Source organism: Amblyomma americanum, chromosome 1 (genome assembly GCF_052857255.1).
Source record: "Amblyomma americanum isolate KBUSLIRL-KWMA chromosome 1, ASM5285725v1, whole genome shotgun sequence".
Taxonomy (NCBI): Eukaryota; Metazoa; Arthropoda; class Arachnida; order Ixodida; family Ixodidae; genus Amblyomma; species Amblyomma americanum.
In genome coordinates this window covers 209,658,437-209,675,545 of record NC_135497.1, presented here as the reverse complement: position 1 = coordinate 209,675,545, position 17,109 = coordinate 209,658,437, and positions in this window count along the sequence as shown.

The following is a 17,109-nucleotide window of genomic DNA, read 5'->3' as shown; positions in this document are numbered from 1 at the left end:
ACTGGGTGGGCAGCGTACCCAATCGCACTCGCAATGGCATGTCACCTCGCGTCAGCTGTGTGGGGAATGATTTACGTGTTCGCAGGAGGCCACCCTCTAGGAGCGGTCATGGTACAGGCTTGTGCCAAAAACTGCCGCTTCTCGCGAACTGCTTGAATCTGAAAAAAAGATGTTTTACAGATTTGTTTTCCTCCGCACAGCACTCCGCATAGCAAGAATGGGCTGTATCAAAGCACATAATAGTAAAAGCCTAAGTAAATGAATGTGTGGTCTGCTAGGCACGCTTTCAGCGAGTAACAAATGTTAGGTCAGCGAAGCGTCTGCTACGATGACAAATATAATGTAAAAGAACTGCTCAAGACAGGATTCGGCCCATGAATTCGGTTGTTTATGCACGCATGCAACAATTAAAATGCGTTATAGCAGACGAGAGAGGCGGTACCTACTTGAATGCCCCGTGCCACTGCAAATTTTAATGCCGTTCAAGTTCACATGGAATGCAATAAATCTTAAAAGAACATAGCGGAGTAAGGCGACAGTTCGAAATTTGCGACTACCACTCAAGGACTGCAGGTCTCTGAGACACGTAGAGCCACTGTGAACGTGTCCAATATCCAGCAATTGCGACAACTATTGCCCGAGCACTGGCTAACGTGAGAGAACTCAGTGTCGGAAACTCGCACAGCCGTACCTGTGTGCTATTGAGATCGAGAGTAACACCTTTCTCTGACAGCTTGCAATATGAATAACTTTTTGCTGAAGCTAGATTCAGTGCTGCGATACCTGTGAAGTCATTTTCTTTTCTTCGAAGGTGCGCCGCGGTGGCTGAGTGGTTACGGCGCTCGGCTGCTGGCCCGAAAAACGCGGGCTCGATCCCGGCTGCGGCGGTCGAATTTCGATGGAGGCGAAATTCTAGAGGCCCGTGTACTGTGCGATGTCAGTGCACGTTAAAGAACCCCAGGTGGTCGAAATTTCCGCAGCCCTTCACAACGGCGTCTCTCAAAGCCTGAATCGCTTTGGGACGTTAAACCACCATAAACCATTTTCTTCGAAGGTGCACTGGTTATTACTTTGTGGTACTTGTTTTCATTGGTCCCCCCGGGGTAGACAATAATCGTTCCGTTCCAAATCAAATGCGAATAATTGCTATAAACTAATACTATCACGAATGCTATTAGAAGCTAATATTGTTACATAATTCTAAACAGCAGTCGATTTATCAACACTCTTTTCTAGTGACACTATATTCTAATAACGCCAAATACTTCAGTGTGACAAAGATGCAATTCCACGCGTCAGATGCAATACTTGCTATGCAAACCAGGGAAGCTCGAAAAACGGAAGAAAATTTCACGTGTAATTACATATTGCCTTGAGTAATCAGCTGCAAGCAAGTAGGCTAAAAGCTAAATATTTAATTTCGCAATCAAATACAGGTCCAGAAAGCAAAAATATTCTATCCATTATCAAAATCTTGAATATTTCCACACCTTGAAATTGTGCCCCAGCACATAACACCTGCCGGGCAAGCGTACTTACGAAGTAGAAGACTTAACTGTTTCGCTTAACCTGACCTTCAGCCTGGCCTTTTTGCAATGACATAGTCAATTTTTGAGCGTGGAAGCGATAAACGACACGCTGGGAACTTACTGAACGTAAGCATGAAATCACTTGACACAGAAGTTGAATTTAACTCAAAAAATTTAGCAAGTCAGTTTGTTTGAGACTGACGGGCGAAAAAAGCAGGCAAGCAGACTCTATTCTTACAGAATGCGCCACTCTTACACGCGAACTTTGTCGTTGGACAGCGACGGACAGCATGTCGCCGGCACACATTCCTCTATAACGAGGCTCATCAACGCCACAGTCACAGAAACGCTAGCTTGCATCCCCATAGAGTCAATATATTCTATCCAAGTGGCGGCTGACCTCACATCGCACTCTTTTCACTGTCTTGCTAACCGCGGTGACAGCTACTATGACGCTCCATCTTGACAGCCAGCCGTTAGTCTGGGGACAAAATAAAGGGGGTACTCATATAACATTCGTCTTTTCAGACCATGTAATTCTGACCAGTACCATGACAACCATCATTACCACGAAAATAAAACTTAAATACGTTATTCCTGCAATGTTGTTGAGTTTTAAAAGCGAAAATTCTTCTTTTTAAACACATTTCCGCGCTTCCTGAAGCAAAAAGTCCCCGATTTTGCATCTTTCCTTGTGCAAAAATTCTTGGCAGTACCATAACGGCGCCTCACAACCATCGCTCCGCGCTTTGCCCACCTGTGTGCCACAGCAAAGTGCCAAATTAAGTCTTCGACAACAGAGCTACTCGGGGCTGGAAGTCAGCGCTCAAACCGCGAGGTGTGATGCGCGTCCCGGGGGCATCCGGATGGCGCGGAAGGGTATAGCAGATGTATCTTCGCGGCCCAGATAGTGTCTCGCCGCGGTGGCCTGCCGGGAGAGGGACGGGTAACATCATGTACGGGGGCGGGCCGGCACGTGCCTTGGCTCAGGGCGCGTGAAGCGGGTGTCCGCCGATCAATGTCTGAAAAAAGAGGTGGCCCTCCCTCCGCGCATCTGGTCGGGAGCCAAGGGAGGGCGCGGGGTAAATTGCGCGTGACACAAGCGATGAGCGCGGCCTTGCTCGCTGACAGCTGCTGCTCCCGCTGCTGAGTTGGCTGCCGCTGCAAACCGCCCGTGCAAGCTGCCGCGCCGCGCAAAACTTTCGGCGCGGACCTGCCAAAATGGTCCCCGCATCCACGGCGTTGTGCGCGGTGATGGATACAACCTTTCAAGGAAGCCGCGGCTTCCCCACGAGCGCCTGCTTTTTGAGGGGAACCAGCGGGCGGCTATTCTCGCTGCTATATGCGCGGAAACGCGTGAAAAGTTAGAAACGCACATTCGAAATCGGACGACGCACGAGCCAGCGAGAATTGCCTGCACCGCGCTGAGTGGTACTTCCACGTTGCGAAGAGCAAGTTGGCTTGATGCAATTACGGCTATTTTCTTTGGTTTTTGATATCCGTATAAAAGAGTGCAAGTTCTGTTTTCGTGGCGTCTACTGCATTGCTGTTATGGAATGCAGAGCAGCGGTTCGGGATGGAAGATGAGCTGGGCAGAAAAGACCCCCCAAAAAATTTTCTTTGTACCCCGTATTTACTTATGCTCAATTTCAATAAGCGCGGAACAAAGGCGGTGTGACTGGATCGTCAATGAAGAGACGGCGAGCTCCATGGGAATTCGCTATGAGCCTCGAGCACTGACCGAATCCTGTCAGAAGTGTCGCATGGACTCTTTACGTGAGCCCGGGTACATCGAGAGACAATTTTCGCCAGGGGAAGGCATGGGTAAGCACACATGACTCGAGAGAATACGGTTGTTTTGACAATTTTGTGGAGCTCGTGTTCATTGAGTACATGACTGGTACGGGTCATGCGTTCTGAATGTGTGGTGGAGGCTATTTGTCGTAGGAATGTTGATGTGCGCATCGTGCTTTTGCCATCCTGTTGCCAGAAGAAGCTAACCATCCAAACCCGTGCCTGACGTGGAATCATAGGCTATCAATTTTAGCATTAGCGGCCATCCTTTTGTGGTTGAGAACAACACTGTAGGCTGATTTTTCGGGTGAGCACTCGAGCCCTACGCCGGCAGCGTAGGCTTGAGATATTTCCAGGCTTTGTTTGACAGTAGCTTCTTGGCGTCCTGGATTACCATGGACACACTAGAGCGTGATGTTTTCCTCAAAGAGGGCATGTTGCAGATGGGGAACGGTGGCATGTTTAATCGAAAGATTTTTTCTTTGCTAAGTTGAACAACGTGGGGGATAGAATCGAGCCTTTGGGTGCGTCCAGTTTTATGGGGGCAGGTGGCGAGGGCTGATTATCTAGGCAAAGGGAGTCTTACTGTCTGATCGGTAAGGAAGTTTTGAATCAGCAGCGCTTTAAGCGGGGCTAGTTGGTCGTTTATTATTACAGGGAAGCGCTTAACTTCAGAACGGAAAAAACGGACGATACAACACGAGACACCGAGCGCAGACTATCAACTCAGTTTATTTTCGAAGGGGCACATATTTATACACACCTAATCATGAGATAAAAGAAAACAAAAAACCAGCAAAAAACCAAGCAAGCATGATACCATCCGGAAGTGGATCGACGTTTTCGCACAAGTCATGCTTAACCATCTTAAGCTGCCAAATACAGTTTTTCTTTTTGGTCGAAGCCACTGACTGGTCGCTTACGTACCTCCCACGCTTTTTCCTGAAGCCATACAAAAATCCTCCCGCAAATCTCTCTCGTGACTTGTTTTTCGATCTGAGAAGGAGCGATGTGCTCTCCAGCAAGGGTTGGCACTTGTGCTTAGCGCAGTGTACTGCAAGGTTCCGAGGTGCGGTGAGAAGAGATTGGTTGTATAGTTGTGCTCTCGCAACCTCTCATTCAGACACCTTCCCGTCTGGCCAACGTAGGCCGTGACGCAGGACAGTGAAATTTTGCAAACTCCTTCCACGCATTTTACAAACACGTTCTGGTGCCGAATGCCGCAAGACCACTCATAGGGTGCATCGTTACTGCCAGCGTTTACTTTTTCGCACGGGCTTTTAAGTTTCTGAGGCGCAAAAAACACGACAGGTACTTCGTGCCTTTCAGCCACTTTTTTCAGTCTATGCGATAAGGCATGCACGTAGGGCAACACAACTGGTCTCTTGCCCCTTTCTTTTGCACTTGTTTGTTTCCCTTTAACAATTGTCTTCAGCACTTTATCCGCGACTGATACCAAAAACAGGTTTGGGTAACCACCCACCTTAAGTCTGTCGACCTTCAAGTTGATGCTTTCATGCGCTTTGTGATAGCATGACTCTTTTAGCTCATGCTGGAAGCAGGCATCTGCAACGTTGCGCTTTATGAGCTTTGAATGCGCGGACTCATAAGGAAGCAGGCCTTTATCGCTCCTTGTTTTGTACTGCCAGCACACGTGGGTACAAATTTCAATATATATGTCCAGAAACCGAAGGCAGGTATTAGAGAGGGTTTCATGAGTGAAGGCGAGTCCTGGGTAGCCATGATTAAATTCAACCACCATTTTTTCCACCACGTCATATATTGCACACCCTGCTTGTGCACAAACCAGAAAGTCATCGACATACCTGAAGCACATGCAGTGATGCCAAGCGGTAACAGTTTCCTGCAAAGAACGATCGCCTTTTGCAAGAAAAATGTTGCACAGTACTGGCGCAATGCTAGAGCTAATACTTATCCCATCCCTTTGCAAAAGCCCTGTGCCTCCAAACTGGACATACAGAGAAGACAGGTATACCTTTAACAGGGCAAGCAAGTCAGTTGTGCTGAATTTCATGAGTTCATGAACTTCACACAGCCGTAATAATCAAGGCTTTCTTCCACTGTCTGTAGCACTTGACCGCGCGGAACACTACAAAACAAGTCCTGGACATCGATTGAAAAACATGTCAATTTTGGGTCTTTTTTGAGGAAGCACACCACCTCTTTCGAGTTGTGGATCAGAAATGGGCCATCCAACGGAAGCAGGTTCAAAAGCCCTTGTAAGAATCGAGACACTTCTTGTTGCCATGTGCCATGATCTTTCCACAGTTCTCCGGAAAGGGGAGGCCAGTTTTTTTGACCGAGGAAAAGAGTTTTAGCGAAAGCTGCTTGCCGTTTCTTACCACTTTTCCTAACTTCTTAAGGCCTGCGTCTTCACAAAGCTTTCCGGCTTGGCTTCAAACCTTCCTAATCCTTTTTTCTTCTAGCTTCTCTTTTTTACAGAACTGATTGGAGATTGCTTCCAACGCCTTCGTCTTGTGCTAAGCTCCTAACACCACAAGCGAAGAAGAACAGAGAAGAGAAAGGAATCGTGCATGGCGCCCAAGAAAACCAAGGAATTTTTGCACGATATTGACATGAGGCTTTTGCAACCCGAAAATACGGGTTACTCTGTGGTGTTAGGAGCAGCTGAGTACGAAGGTTACGAAGCATGCTGTATATAGCTGACTTGAACAGCGCCGAAAGCTGTACGGCGGTTGAGTTGGAAGAGCGTCACATGCAATCCGGGGAGCTCAAATGGCGAGTCGGTGCTCCCGAGGAGATTTTCAAGGTGAGTACACACTAAACACAAATCAACCCAGATGGGTGTCTTTGGCTTGTCCTCTAGCGACCTCCCCAAGGAGGTTATATAATACTGCAGTATTGTATAACCTCCTTGGTCCTCCCTAATCGAGGTTCGAAATACACCGCGAGATTTCGAGTAGATTTCCACACCGAAATATACGGAGCGCTTGCGTTTGGCAAAGGGAGCAGATTTGGTGTAGATTTTTACACCAAAAAGTACGAAGCACTTAATGCGGTTGACAATGGGAGCAGATTTGGTGTAGATTTTTACACCAAAAAATACGAAGCACTTGCGGTTGACAATGGGAGCAGATTTGGTGTCGATTTTTACACCAACAAATACGAAACACTAGCGGTTAGCAATGGGAGGTTTCAAGCGCGGCGATACGCTGAGCGGTGGCTGCGCCGTCGTGTGTATGCAGGCGGCAAGAATTCGTAACGCCGGAATCCAGGAAGAAGAGGAGGTGATGACAGCGGTCCATTTTTCTATATTGCGTTTTTGCTCTTTCTTACAGCGCTACTAGAACTGCTAACGAAATAGGCAGTACGGTGCTAGTTCGTTAATCCCACCAATCAGGCTCGAATGCGCTTTGTAATCAAGAACAAAGCACAATCGAACCTTAATGGTGAGATAAACCAACTATCCCCGTTCCGTCCATGCCGTTACGAAGTAGTACTGTAAGGAAGAGGGCAAAAACGCTGGATAGAAAGTGCATCGGACCGCGGTCTTCACCTCCTTCTGGATGCCTGCGTCACGTCGCAGCGTACTGCCGTACATCGCGGACACAAAACGAGACCGGTGGCGCCGGAAAGGAAACGTCTTTAATCTGACTCCCCTGTGCATACGGCACTTCTGTAAAAAATACACAAATCATGGCTGCGGCGCTAGCCGAAGGAACCTTGACGGGGTGGCCCGCAATGGGCAAAAAAAGCAGAGTTGGGGAGACGGCAGGCAATGAAACCGAAAACAAGACCGTCGTAACAGATTGACGTACCGAATTCCTGCAACACATTCTTTTTCTTCTTCTCGTAAAAGTATACCATCTCTTCTCTGTGGTCCAAAAACCGAATCCCTGAAGTTTGATCCTGAACGGGGCACAAAGAAGCCACTTGCGGGCAGCTCCACATTGGACAAATAATGTTTGCTATCTGTGTGCCCTTAGAAGTTTTTAAAAAGAATACTTTTATATACTGTATGCTTAATGTCCGTTCATTACTGTCACTTATTTTTGCAGTCCTTAATGGACCTTTTTAAAGAAGTTTTTGAATACCACGCTCTACTCACACATTGAAAATATTTTTCGAGTACCATCTTCATCCAGTATATGAGTCCTCAAAGTCGCAATATAAAAGCAGAATGATTCGCAGTAAGGATCACACAAAAACGTGGCATATGGCTTGTGCTCCGTGGTTTTATTTTCGAACAAATATATAGTTCTTGTATTTTACCTTCATAGTGCAAGGTAGCTATGTAAGTTTGTTAGCCATTTTTTCTCCGCGACTGCAGTTTTAAGCACTTTACAAAAACATGGCTTCCTCACGTCCTCAAAACACTGTTCACAATTTCACTTGTGCATGCGACATACATTAATTCCATTAGACGTTCGAAAACACTGAATTACACAGACCACTGTTACAAATAGCACTGGATTATCACAAATGTCAGTTGCTAAGCTACACACATAACTGAAATATTAACACCAGCAGCACTAAAAGGCCGCTTAACTGTGGCATGCCAAGTTTATTCAATTGAAAAGAAACTGAACAGCCTGCGTAAAGTAAACAAAAGGTCATGAAGACGTGTAGATTACAATTTAATTTTTAAAATAGAGGAAAATAAACATTTGCAACCACAATTCTTGGACAGGTATTAGAGATAGGGGCGAACTTGAAATCAGCACCTAAAATTAATCAAAACGATATAATAGCAAATCTTGAAAAATAATGCAGAGATGACTTCAGAACTTCTTCCCTAGACTTCAGGCTAACTGGCGCACTCAGATAAGATTAGCTAAAAAAATGTTAGGCACCAGACAATATGATTTTTTTAAAAAAATCAGCGTCTAATTCCCAATGGCTAACTTCAAGATGCAAATCTACAAACTACAGTAAAAGTAATACTAAACAGACATCCTAGAGGAGCCCACTAAATCTACAGTAAATTATCACAGGTATCCGGCCTCTAACGTTTGTGTTTGTTCTTGAGAAACACATAGTACGAACATACCCTTAGAAAACGTATAAAATGCTTTCAATTTAACACAAATTCACATAAAAACATCACAAAACAAAACTTTACACTCAATATATGAAGGCCTATGCTCTTCAGAAAGTTTATGAGCCCTGAAAAATATGTTAGCCACCCATTTCAAGAAGCCTGTCGCGAATAAAGTGCAGCACTCATAACTTATATGGGAAAAAAATTAGTATACAGAAACAGGAATAAAGAAATAGACTGGAAACACATGCACACATGCACACCTGCGCTTCAATCTAACAACTAATGACATGCTGAAACACAAGGAATTAGTCAACCTGGTATTACCTCGATTTTCGGCTCTACAAGCAAAGAAAAACACATTGCCAAAGGTCAAAGCGATAAGGGCACAGGCATTCTGTTTGAACGGGAGAAAGGCATACATCACCTTCATTTTAGGACGAAGTGAAGTAAACTTCCAGAATAGTTCCCATGGCAACTGATCAGACTAAAGAACTAGTAACTTTGTGATTAAATAAGTAATTGAATTTCTGAAGCTCTGTGTCTAAGCGCATTTCTGCTTGAAAACTGAATGGTTCGCCAAATCCATAATAATTATCAATTTTGTTTTTCTAACTGCAGGATTTGTATAACAAATGCTAGCAACTGCATCATGTGGCTGAACGGGAAAACTATTAAAAACAGAAAGAAATTGAGAAAATGCTGACAGTGCTCCCAGGAACGTGTCCGAGCTAGATGCAAAAAGATAAAAACCTTGACTAGGCAGGCAGAGACAAGAAACCGGTGGGGTAATGACTCTTAGGGTCAGCGAAATGTCGCTGTTCCCGTTTGTCATGTCTTTCCACGCTGCCACATAATGCAATTACACCATTTGTCAAGATTTAGAGCCCAAGGAACTCGCTTCTCAGCCTTGTTGTGCGTCGTTAGCATTCGAGACCTCTTGAAGGTACAGAAAATCTTGCCCTGACCACCGTGAATGTTGGACGTCCACGGATGCTCAGACGCCCTATTACATCACTAAGGTGGCAGAAGAAGCAGCTTTGAAGGAAAGATGAAGTGGCTTTTAAAAACCGATGAGCTCAAAACCATCGAAGCATGGTTTATTTTAAATCAAGCCTATAAAAGCACTCTCAAGAAAGGTCAGCAGACAAGAGTGCCTTCTTTAGATTTTTCAAACGGAACACCCACAAGGCTGCAAACAGCAGAAACTTCCCAGAAGTGTTGAGGTTTTCACTACAAGGTGCTGGCCAATGAACAGGAAAACTGCGCCAAGGGCACAGGGTAAGGTAAAATTAGAAAAAAATCGTTTTTTTTTCTTTTGGAATTTTAGAAGTTCAATTCTTTCTACACATGTTCCATGATCGCACTTTCCTCAGAAAGCCATATTTACGGCTGAAAAACGCTTTTTCCGAAACCAAGTAGTGAGCGGCCACGCCCCCTTTCAGGATTAACGTCAATTTTTTCAACCAAAAAGTCCACCACCTGATTTCAAAACTAGTCTAAAATCAGCTACATATAAAAAATTGTCTGGCAACTATTGTACAGCTCCTCTTTTTTAGCCAAGACAATCCTGAGACGCTTTGCACGTTTTTTCCACGTTTCTGCAACCTCCATGCAGCTGCGTCCGAGTGCTATCCCTTTCGATCAGTATTGTAAATTGTGCCGGTGTTGGTTGCTGCTGATAAGTTGAGATGCCCAGGGCAAAGAAGGCCTTCGTCAGGCGTGAATTTCACGGCAACCGCTACGCTCATCGTGAAAAAGCAAAAGGATGTCCACGACCGAATGAGATCCCGAACGCCGAACGCGCCAGCTCCTCGACATCGAAGCTTTCAAGATTTTCTCTGTGCTTCCAGGAAGAGGATGTGCTACAGAGCAGCAGCCAATATGCCTTAATGGACATGGACGGCATTTGTGCCGCAATTACACAGATTTGTGTGTGCAGAGAGTGCGGTGGAAGTGTTGAGCTCATCGAAATTGTGACAAAACGGGTAGGTGTTGCAAGCGTTTACAGTTTGAACTGTGAAGTGTGTAGTGCCGCACAACGATTTGAGACGTAGAAGAAAACTACTTCTGGCCTCTATGAAGCCAACTTCAGGTTAGTGTATGCCTTGAGGTCCATTGGTAAGGGAATGGCTGCAGGAAATATACTCTGTGCTATGCTAAACCTTCCTAAGCCGCCGACAAAGTTTGCGAAGTACAATCAAGAGCTTCTAGGTCACATCGAAGCTGCTGCTCAGGAGTCGATGAAAAGGGCAGCTGGCGAAGCTGTGCAGCTGAATGAGGGGGATAAAGACATCGCAGTTGCTCTTGATGGAAGCTGGCAGAAGCGAGGCCATACTTCCAATAACGGCATAGTCTCTGCGACCAGTGTAGACTCTGGGAAAGTGCTGGATGTGGAGGTTTTGTCTAAACGTTGTCCAAAGTGCAGCATCAAGGGTACAAACAGTGACCCCCTTCATAGAGAGGTGTGCCAAAGCAACTACCAAGGCACCAGCGGTGGAATGGAAGTCGCAGGAGCACTGAAAATTTTCGGCAGGAGTGAGGAGCTTCACGGCGTTCGATACGTCAAATACCTTGGGGATGGTGACAGCAAGGCTTTTATGGCTGTGAAGGCACAAATGCCATATGGTGATTCCGTTGAAATATCCAAGGTTGAGTGCATAGGGCACGTGCAAAAAAGGATGGGCACAAGGTTACGAAGGCTAAAAAAAGGAAACAAAGCAGGAAAACTCTCTGATGGAAAGAGCCTCTCGGGCCGAGGCCGACTGACTGATGCAGTAATAGACAAGCTCCAGACGTACTATGGTTTGGCCATCAGAAGAAATGTAGGAAACCTGGATGAAATGCGAAAGGCCGTTTGGGCAACCTTCTTCCACTTATCGGCCACAGACGATGACCCATGCCATGGGCTTTTCCCAAAGGGACCTGATACGTGGTGTGCCTTCAACAGAAGTCAGTCAGAGGGCAAGCCATTTTTCCACAAGGAGAGTTTGCCTGCATCTGTCTTGGAGGCTATCAAACCCATTTATAGGGAGCTATCGAAGGCTGAGCTCCTAGAGAAGTGCCTGCATGGGCGAACTCAAAATGCAAATGAGTCGTTCAACCATGTTGTTTGGGAACGAGCGCCAAAGAATGTGTTTGTTAGGCTTCGGACCCTACGGATGGCAACACTGGATGCTGTTCTTTCATTTAATGATGGTAGCATCGCACGGGCCAACGTTTTGAAGGCGTGTGGATTGAACCCAGGGAGCAACACCATCAAGTGGCTGAGGGAAGCTGACCATAAGCGCATGTACTTTGCGGACCGAGCAACACGACAGCTTACAAAAGAGGCCCGACAGTCAAAACGACAAGCCGAAAAGCGAAAAAATGACGGCGACAGTGACTACGAAGCAGGGGGCTATTAAACCAATTACTATGGAGGCGTTTCTGCGAATAAAAAATGGTTTTTCACATCTTTTTTTTCTTTACGCTCTATTATCTCAAAACAGTGTTTTTCTTACAAAGGTACCATTATTTCCAATGCCTTTCAAGACAGACGGCTGATTTTTTTTTGCAATCATCTACATAAGTGTTGCCAACTACTGAACTAGAATTAAGCAATTTCACTGAGCAGTTATTCTGTTATGAATTTTGAAATGCGCAAAGAAAGGCCAGATTTGTGTACTACCGGAAAAAATTTTATTAAAAATCGAATTTTCAACACATTTCAAATATTCTAGTTCAGTAAAAAGAGCACAAAATTTGGCAAACAATGATATATGTATTATTAGGCTACTGTTATTAGTTAGTGAGAAACATGTACCTCAACATGGCCTAAAATGCATGGGAAGTATAGGGCTTACCCTGTGAGGAGGCATGTTGTAAGTACTTTGTGCTGCAAAATTAAAAACGAAATATCACTTACATTACTAACACTCGTAGAACTGCAAAGAAATACTGTCACGTTTCAGTGCCATGCACAATATGACCACACAATCCTAGGGATGAATTTAGGGGGGGGGGGGGTCTCCCCTCCCCAAAAAGTGAGAAATTTTACATCGAAAAACCATGCTCAGCCCAATTTTTTCATGAATAAAGTCAAAGAAATGCAAGGTTCAAACATGTCAATGACCTATTTTTAAAGATAATGGTAACCAGGCTAATGTACTTGGAGCTATCAACACTGTCTAGCTTCCACTTCATTGCCCACCACTATGTGCAGGAGGCCTTGGCGACAAGTTTTGTATCAAAATTTTTTCGTTCATGATTCGTTGTTATGGATGAATCACTTTGCAACAATTTTGCTCAGAAAACAAAGTGTCCATATTACAGAGGCATGACTGTACATATGATTTATCCATCACAGCCATGATCACATTTAGTGGGCCACCACAACTATTCAAAAGTTAAGCGAAATGCTGCTATGGTTTCGCTACCAAAGATTTGAAAACCATATTGTAGCTGTAGGGACGGAACGTGTACCAAAAAAAGTGGTAAAGGGGCTTTTATACTACCCAATAACTTGGGCTGAAAGCAACAAAAAAAAAAACTTAGACACATTTTCGCCAATTTGACAAGGTAGAGTGAGAAGCAAATCAGAGGCTCAAAAAGAGAAATTATAAAAATTGAACACAAAATTGAATTGTAAAATTGAAAATTGAAAATTGAAATTGAACTGCAGTTCAGCGCTCGTGTTTTTCTCTTTCCGTCCTCTGTCCGTGTCTAGAATGCGCTGCTAAAATATCAAATATCACCCTCTTAAAGTACAATATCACCCTCTTCCCATTGGACCACGAAAAGCTGTCGAACATCCAGCGGGTGCCTGGCGACGGATGTTTAAACGTCCGTTGGATATCTGTAGAAGTCCGCAAATGTCTGACCGATGTACGTCGGTTGTCCGAGGGACGTCCGGCGCAAAGAAATTGGCGGTCCAGAGAAGGTCTCGCGGACGTCGGAACCGGACAATCGGACGTGCTATTTCGGACGTGTTTTTTTTTTCAGGCGGCCACGGGACGTCTTGCGGGATGACAGATGTCCGCTGGATGCGGATCGCCGATTTTTTTAAGCGGACGTCTGCACGGCATCTCGTGGTTTGACCTGTCTTGACTCCAGGATGTCAACAGGACATTCCCAGGAACAGCGGCTATAATTGCAGTAATAGCACCCCCCTTTGAATCCCTGCTGTGGAAGGCAGGCTGCTTTCATTATGTGCAGATATTCACACACCTGTCATGAGTGCTTAAACAGTGTGGGCTCTTGTCAATGGCACCAACCAGTAGTCTCCTTGCTCAAGGTACCTTCTTGGTCAAACAAGCGTGAAACAAGAACACTAAGTTTTTTTACTTCATTCCGTACCTAAAGAGGAGTGCATAAATTACGCACACACATCACTGACAAGTTTTGCTGGAAGAAGGTAGTGTAGCATTTTATTAGAAGAATGCATCCAAACGTACAATCCTACAATTGAGACAAAATATTATTTACAATAACTAATGTCTTTATTATAACAAATTCAAAATTCTCCATAACGGCACACCATTTAGGCTATCAATATAACCAATGGTCAGCAGAGAACCCTATTCAAAGCAGAAAATTCTCAGTGCACACTGATATTCTGACAGAGAGATCAGAGCCGAAATTAGTACAGCAAGATCACAGAAGACCTACAAGCATTAAGGAGGTTTCAGACCTGCTAAAAGCTACAGGTACTTTAAGTACAAGGCACAAATCACAGCTCAAACAGATGCAAGCAGTACTATCACACGAGATCAGATGAAATTTTTAAAAGCCTGCAAAGTAACCACCACCCGTGCTCGGCCAAGGAAAAATAACAGGTTCATGAAAATATAGGTAACCAGTACTACTAGGAAATTGTGTTGAAAGTGCGACAAAGCAGAAGTAAACCTCAACTAAAAGCAGCCTCTGTCCAAAAAATGCATGGCAAGCAAGTTCACGGAGCGCTACTAGTCTAATATGACTAAGAAGATCTAATACTAGACTAAAAAAATGTGAACTATTAAATTGCAGAAAGCACCACTGGCTCTGGAACTATGCGTTAGCGACTGACTGTGGTTAACCTTTCGCAAAAATCAACAGTACACACAAGTAATCGCATACTTTCATTTACAAAGGCTCCATGCAGTCAGCATATGAGATGCAAATATCTTTTCGAATCCCTTGAAGGAAGCTTAACATAATACGATGACACAATAGAGCACATTACTATTGGAATACCAAAATTCAGCTTCTGAAATCTGGTCACTAATTAGAGAGTAATTACTGATTAGCATACACATGAATGCAGCCATACAAGGGAATGCCTTGCAGCTTTCAAAGAAAATTTGCCTATGAAAAAATTTGTCCGGTACACATTGGAAGTTTCCCCTAATGCATGGGCTAATATCATTCCCACTTCAAGCTGTCAATAAATTCAGGCTCATTCTTGCTAGTGAAAGCTTCCCAGGGTGGGAAGAGTGACTACCGCAAACAGGTTTTTGTCTTAGGTTTGAGCCTTTGACCATGATTTTTCTTTCAGTTGCAGAATTCCTGAGACAGCTCTACAAATTTCCTCTGTAATTTATTGCTCCACACAGAAACAGCTGTTAATGAAAATTATGCATTGAATTAAAACCTAATTCATTTAGGAATTTCTCCAAATACACAGGAATTTTAAACTAAACCTTCTATTATACAGCTGAAAGTTACATGCAGTTGGCCTAAAAAATAGTCTAAACTACAAAATGCGATGTGCCCACAAACAAAGGCTTATTTAGGAAGGAACTAACCGTATCCATGAACAAATTTTTCTGAGAGAAATTCCTGTTGGCCCCCATTTTTTCAACAAAGAGAGTTCAATAAATGCAATCATTAAATATGGCAGCCCCTCCATATTAATCTGCTCCTATCTGCACCTGCAAAATGCACTGGCACAGGACTTATTAGGTATTAGGTGACCACAACAGCGTATGACAAAGCCAAAAGCCTACACAGGTACCGTGGAGCTTTCATTTTTTCACATGAAAGTGTTAGTCGTTCTGTAGACATCAGCCACGGAAGCTCAAAACCATACAGGTGGTTTTATAGGGTAATCAGAGATTAAAAAAGAGGTAATTTTGAGCTTGCATCTCACAAACTCCATCCTGTAACAAAACAGTGCACGGTACTATGTAGGTGCCCATTACTACCCCATTCAAATTGAATTATTCTTGAACACCAGAAAGACATTCAAAAAAAGAAAGCATCAAGGTGCACACATGGCATCTGAGTTATAGTGTGCATTCACAAATGTTAATTAGCCATAAGGTGATTAGGTGGCACTCAACGAAAATCACAATAGCAAGAAAGAACGTGTCGAACTTCAGTTAACACATGCAGGCAACGAATGTAATGTGGACTGCGAACACAAACGAGACTCTTAGGCAGCCCAAAACAAATGACCAAATTGTATGGAGCAGCAAAAACTTCCCACAAGTGCAAACCAGCAATTGCTCCTTATGGTCCCAAGCCTTGAGCACCTGACCACCGCTCTGGCTTGTCCTCAGCTACATCATTGCGGTCATGCACATAATGGCAGCAGGGATGTTTCTGTATGCTTTTCAATCACCACCTAAAAGAACACAGGAGAATGGATGTTGAAAAATACAGTGAGTGCATATTGAAAAAAAATTCTGAGCAACAGAAAAGGTGCAGCTATACATAGTTACAGTAATATAGTAGAAAGAATGTGTTTTTGCTCCCCTTTTTGCCAGAAGGTATTTAGAAACAAAGCTATTTCAATCATTTTGGTTCTCATTTACAAGAACAAAATTACACCCAGCACAAGCCCACCTGCAAAAAGAGAAACAGAAATTTGTGGTAGCCACATTGCAGAAAATCATTCATGATCAGCCGTCTATACTGACTGAAAACGCGAAAGTATATAGTGTAAAATGGAATTTTCATGCATAGCACTCAAAGTAGTGAAAACCATGAATAAGTCACAGTGCTGTGCCTAATAACATTACCATAATAAAGCAGAATCAAAGTGAGAAAACCTCTTCGCAATACATGCATCTTTCGCTGCCGGGCAAAGCCACGAATTATCGCATTTTTTGCTAGGCAAAAAAAAAAATTGACGAAGGTGACCTTAGCGTCTTTTAATGGAGGGTCGACCTTGTACGACCTCATACGGTGCAGTAGGATTTCAACCGCTGGGGGCATTGGTTGCGAATCCGGCAGCGTGAATTTGACGCGCCATGTGTACTCTCACTGGCGCGCTGCCATTCGCGGTATGTTGAAAACATGTGCTCAAACCGTTTCGCGCGGTTTCTTTAGGGCAAGAAAAATATTTACGCTCTTTAAGACTTTTTCCGTCGTGTAACTACCTAATTCAAACTCTACGCCTATATGCAGAACTTTAGAATTTGGCTGTTTAGTAATACTATCAGTATGAATAAAGTACCGTCATTAGTTTGTAAATGAACAACTTTATTTTCACTGCGAACACATTTGCCAGTTTTTTTTTCAATGAAATTATATCCGACGTTAGCTGGGAAAATTTGAATAAATCCTGAAAATTTTTAGAGAAAACTAGGTGTTAATATTTCACCTTGTTTGGGGAGAGTGACAAGTCAGATGTTATAAATATAACGCATTTTCTTCGAATAACTCATAATCAGCTTTTTTAACTGTCACTGCTGGGCGCTTTACCGCACTCAGAAATTTGCAGTTTTTCTTTAGTAGCAGCCAAATCAGTGCTTACATTTTCAAAATGCTCAGCGCTAAAGGCCGAGGACATTGCGC